General features: G+C 39.2%; 1 pseudogene; it reads left to right on the forward strand.

The window, feature by feature from the left end:
* Positions 1 to 4,638: 4,638 nt before the first annotated feature.
* Positions 4,639 to 5,699, forward strand: LOC136278022 (uncharacterized; annotated as a pseudogene).
* Positions 5,700 to 6,233: the final 534 nt, after the last annotated feature.

The raw sequence follows: 6,233 nt of genomic DNA on the forward strand, positions 1-6,233 counted from the left end.
GCTGTTGCTGACATTTACAGCGGAGTTCGCAGAGCGTAGCCCCATAACTATACGAAATAGTAGTAAACCATCAAGCCGAAAAAATTTGATTGTACGACCGAACGACCGTACAAGGTACTACTTTTAGCATGCGCGGCCAACTGTACCACGGGCACTATCTTAGCCATTACGTAATGGAAGGGCTGGGGAGAAGGTAATACGCAGGCGCGATTGCGTGCGCAACTTGGATACCCCATCAGTGTGCGCCAAGAGACACCGTCAGATGACGATAAAGAGCGCATACTCTAACGTCGAGCTGTAGTGTAGCGTACAGCGGGCACACGATTAGGCATTGCAAGAGGGCTTCACGGAGCTAGTAGATCAAATTTGCCACCCGCGTTTGAGTGGGAAATCGAACTGATCAGGATGTAGTTGAACAGAAATTCTCGGTATTTTGCAATTTCTAAACAACGTTAAAGCGAGTCCAGAAAATCGCGCAAGAAAGTTACAAAAAGGACGCCAAAATAGGCAGAATACGGCGAGAGGAACACTAAAGAGAACAATAAAGGGCATAAGTAAAAAGGCGAGTTTCTAGCGAAGAGCAACGCGAGAAGGAACATTCAAAGTCGCTTCTGAAAACAGAGTGAAAAGAGGTCATCAACAATGAGAAGCGAACTGCAAAGGATCCGCGAGAGAAGAGAAGGTAAGTCGTGTCCTATCTGGGTTTTCTCTTACGCTAAGACCCAGAAAAAAATTCAAACTTTTTTTTTTCCAATCGTCGTTTGATACTAGCTTCAGTTTTGAATTCAACTGATCACGTTTCGGTTAAATATTGACTCTGGCATTTATCGCCTAAAAACTCTTACGCCGGTTCATCGCTCGAATAATATTGCATAGTGTTCGTATTCTTCAAGTTACTTCTTGTCCTTTCGTTTGAAAGTTTAATACAGTCGTGGTGTTATGGGAAAAGAAGTTATCTTACGTATTTTGTTTTGCCTAGAAAGTTTTCAAATAATGTCAAACGGCGAGCGCAAGTTTCTACTTTTTTCGTCTTCAGTTAATTATCCGTTCATTTGAAAAATTTGCGCTTTGCCGAAGATGTGTGTTTTACCCTTAGAAACGAAGTGATGGCCTTCCCAAATTAGAATAAAATGGGATTGAGTAAGCGATGTCATGTCTATATTAAGTCTAACGCGGTAATTTGATTTTAAAGATATTGTCATGTGAGAACCGTCAAACATCTGAGAATCAAATTACGGACCGCACATGTGTGGTGCAAACAAACTCACGGGTAAAATGGAGATGGTTCTACAGCGGGATGTGTGAATTTAATGTTTGGTTGTCGTACTTTTCAGCCCTATGTTTTCATGCTTTCTACTCGATTCGTTCGAACTTCAGGAATGGTTTGTGTCACAAAACATGGAGCCACTTTCTCTTCGCTCAACATCTCGAGGCGTTATGATGAACATGCTTGCGATACGATATTTTTTCCTCATGCTGGGAAACTGAAGGAATTAATCTTCTAAAATTGGTAGTCTTCACGTTTTGCAAGAAGCGTCAGAGCTGCGATCGTGCCATTAAACGGCGGGGCCGGTTCTGGCAATTTTGACCTCACAAGTGCAGCTGCGTAAGCACATGGTTTCGGCACCGTAAATAATTGTTGTAGCTACCTGCCACCTGCCCCGAAGGGCGTAGCAGTAGCTACTTATGTTACGATCTGGTGTAAGTAAGTCCGTCCGTAACCTTATAAATATCCGTTCGTGTAGCCCTGATCTTCTGATAGTTTTCGTTAGTAAGCCAATCAGGAGTGCGTTGTGATAGTTTGTTTCGTTGGCCCCAAAAAATCAGAGTGCGTTCCGTAAGCGCCTAATTATCGGGTAGTGTTCGTGGCCAATCAAGAGCATCGACGGTTGGGTTGTCGGCCCCTTATTTATCCAAGTGTCTTTTCGCAAGTGCTTGTGCTTCAAACAAGGACTCCGAGCATCTAGGGTGAGCGAGTATCTATGTTATTTACAATCGATTTCTTTTACTATTTTTCATCAATTACAACACCCGGGCATCGGATTTCCAAGAATCCTGCGAAGTGTTTGTTCGTAAGGATTTTTCCAGGTTTTTTGACAGTTCTTTTGAAATTTTATTAGCGAGAAGACGACCACTGAATCGATTGTGTTTGGGTTTGGCTGCCTGTGATCGTGCTTCGACTGTGAGGCGAGCGAGAGGCAGCCAGGAGGGGACAGTAGGAGCGCCGGAAGCAGGCCCGCCCCCCGATCGGAGAAGAAAGTTCTGATACAGACATCACGAGAGGGTTCAACGCTGTCAGTGGCGATTATGTAAATCGTTTGGCGATCTCCCAGATCATTGAAGTGTCAAAAAAGTTCCTTTAGGGGGGGGAACGCTTGAATTTCCTTTGGGAAACACAAAATGTCTTTCGAGACACAAATAATTTCCTTCGGGAAACGCAATATGTCTTTCGAGGACACGACTAATTTCCTTCGGGAAACACGAGAATGTCTTTCGAGACACCGAAAACTCATTGTGTTGGAAAGTGTGACGAATGCTGCCATGCATATTTAACGAAAACTGGTGCCTAGTTATGAATACATGATTACCAACTGTGATGTAATCAGTAGCGATTAATGTGTAAGTCGCGTACTTACATAGTATTGTAAATTGCAAGCAAAAGGATAGTCGTTGGCTGGACTACATTTTGGCAAAAATGCCAGGTTGAAGAATAAGAGATCATGGAGCACAATCCAGAGGTATCTTTAAGGAAAGTGATACGTAAATTGAGGTGCAGAAAACTAAGAAAGGAAGAACAAGAAAATGCTGAAAAACGCAGTTCTAGTTTCTTCTTCTGATTTACATAGGCATTGCAGCAAAATCATAAACAGTGGAATATCAGGTATATTCAGAAGAAAGAGAGTTTCTTTCATGTAAATATTTTTTAACAATGTAAGAAGATCTACTGTTACATACAATGTGCGCATATAAAAAAAACACTTTGACTGTCTGGAGATATTGAATAAAATCCAGGTCCTGGTATCAAATAACAGAACAATATGCAAATGGGACGATCTAATGTCTCGGTTTGAATTATAGATTACGTAGGTATCAGTTAAGGACCAATAGACTGTTGGGTGGGGGGGGTGACTGCTTTCTTTAGATAAGAATCTCATCCGGTCTATGGTGATTCACAGTCATCACCATCGAAGTTAGAGGCAGACGGTGTCAGTATCTTAGAGACAATCCTGAACGATTTATAGAAAGAATAGTAGATGACATCATGGTTGTTTGCGGTATATTTTATATGTCTTGCGAAGGAACATGGGCTGATCACACTGATTATACAACGCTGTAGACGATGCACTAAATTTAGGGATCCAAATCATAGAGGCATGTGACAATTTTAGAGATATGAGTTTAGAAGCAGTAAATACCACAAATGATCAAAGATCCATATATATAGCACACATAGGTGAGATTCACTACATTTCAACATGTTCAGAATTTTCTGAAAGGAATTCAAATCAAATTGACACAGGGGACTTGTGAATTGATTCTTGTAAATCCACTGAAAGCATCCAAAAAAGAAAGTGCAGTTCTAACATAACAGAGTGCAAAAAGAAAAGATTGTCAGAAAATGGCATCAACAGTGAAAATGCTTACAATACTATTGGTGAATGTCAAACAAGCAAAACCAAAAAGAAGAAAGAGCAAAAAGCTAGCTTTATGAGACAATAAATCATCAGTCGAGGAAAAAGAAAGGCAAAGGATAAACAAGAATAATTACAGGGCATCTAAGGCCTAGTTCAAACGTCGATCTTTACATGTACCGAACCTAACGTTTCTATTAAGTACATGTAAAGATCGACGTTTGAATCAATTAGGATCGGCAGATTTGTATTCGGAACGACAGTGCCGTTCTAACCGACTCAGCTAGTCGATAGATAACGGTAAAAGATCGACATTGATTCATACGTCGTACTTTACATGTACCGAACTTAATGCATACATTATACATACGTTAAAATTATTATGTTTTTTCCCACAATTCAAGAAAGTTCGCTTACGTGCCATGCGCGAAAGCCTTCGAACCATTCAAACAATATGGCGGGAAAGGAGGAAGGCTCGTGCTCCTCTTGTTTTAAATCCACAAAATATACCTGTATACCCATTGGTAGGCATTAACCGCTGACTACAATGGAGTTATGTTCAGTTTTGCAATTAGGATCGACTAAATTCGGATCGACGTTTGAATCAACTGCCGCTCTTAATTATTCGAGTCGACCCAAATTGCAATTAGGTTCGGTACATGTAAAAATCGACGTTTGAACTAGGCCTAAGACATCAATGGAAATAAGGAAAAACATAATGAATATAAGAAACACTATAGGGCATCAAAGAGATCTGCAGAGCAAAAAATAATGAATACATGAAAAATTATAGAGCATCAAAGCGATCTGATAAGGAAAAGGCTAAAAATAATGCCTAAATGAAAAAATACAGAGACGTGTGGTGCACATGAAAATATTGAATTGTTGATTTGCAAGTCTCATGAAATAGTGTCTCAAGGACCACTGTACATTTGTACCTGCTGTGATCAGTTATGGTATAAACATAGTGTACTTCATGCTGATAAGCTAAGGCAGTCTAATCCTGATGTTGAGAAATACCTCTGTAATAGATGAAGTGTTTATGACATTGAATGGGTATGCACAACGTGCTATAAGCACCTAAGTAAAAACAGAGTTCCACCTTGTGCTGTAGCTAATGGTATGGTGTTTCCAAATAAGCCAACATTTTTTTATTTAAATGAATTAGAGTGTAGATTGCTAGCACCAAGAATTGCTTTTCAAAAATTAATGCAAGCTCCCAGAGGGAAGCAGCTAAAATTACATGGTAATGTGGTCAATGTACCTGCTGATGTAGTGAATACTGTGAGTATGTTACCACAGTTACCAAGTGAGACTGGTACAATTAAAGTGAATTTGGAAAGAAAATTGCAATACAATAGCTCTGCAATGTCTTTAAATGTAAGACCACATAAAGTTGTTCGACTGCCTTTTAAGAAGATAATGAACATCAAAATATTCTCAATGTTGCACCAGCTGAGGGAAATAGACCATTAAGTATATTCAGAGATAAGCATTCAGAAGAATTAGCATATCCTGGAATATTTCTTGGCCAGAAAAAAACCTGAAAATGAGCACCGTATGGTTAAGGTTTACTTTAGTGATAACTGTAAATCTGAGCTCAGAAGATCAGATAGAAGAGCAGCTATGTGTGTCGAGAATATATTCTATAAAACTAAAAAGTTACAAATGAAAATTATTTTGGGAAAATCACAGATTGCTCTCAGAAAATGTAAGGGAAACAGCAGATCTCTCAATGCAGGAAGATTGAAACAACAGGGAACACTAGAAGGTTTAATTCATCATGATGAAGGATTTAAATTTCTAAGAGCTTTAAGAGGTTCACCACCATACTTTGAAAAGGCCAAGGAAGACTTGTTTGTTATGATAAGACAGTTAGGTCCTGCCACACTATTTTGTAGTTTCTCTTCAGCAGAAACACAATGGGTTCACTTACTTAGAATTCTAGGACAACTGATTGATCACAAGAAATATACTAATGATGAACTAGAGAATCTCAAATGGGAGGATAAGTGTAGATTAATACAAAGTGACCCTGTTACCTGTGCCAGACATTTTGACCACTAAGTATGTAAATTTCTAAATAACTTCCTCTTGACTGATGCTGCACCACTGGGGAAGATTTCTGACTGGTTTTATAGAGTGGAATACCAACGAAGAGGTTCACCTCACATACGCATATTGATATGGCTTGAAGATGCACCTGAATTCGGTAAAGATAGTGATGCAAAAGTGACATCATTTATTGATAAAATAATTACTTGTCAAAAGCCTATAGATAATCTTGAACTACTGAATTTAGTTAATAGACAAGTACATAGGCATTCACACACTTGTCGAAAGAATGCAAAAAGTGAATGCCGACTTAATTATCCTCAGCCTCCCATGAGACAGACTCAAATATTGCTACCTCTAGACTCTGACATGCCTCAAAATGAAGTAAAAATGCACAAAGATAGATGGAAATCAATCAAGAAGCATAGTCAGTGACATAAAGGATGATCAAGATACAAATATTTCCTTTGGTCAGTTACTTATAGATCTTAATGTCATTGAAGAAAGTTATTTACTAGCTGTAAGGTCATCACTAAATGCACCTAC

Source organism: Pocillopora verrucosa, chromosome 14 (assembly GCF_036669915.1).
Source record: "Pocillopora verrucosa isolate sample1 chromosome 14, ASM3666991v2, whole genome shotgun sequence".
Taxonomy (NCBI): Eukaryota; Metazoa; Cnidaria; class Anthozoa; order Scleractinia; family Pocilloporidae; genus Pocillopora; species Pocillopora verrucosa.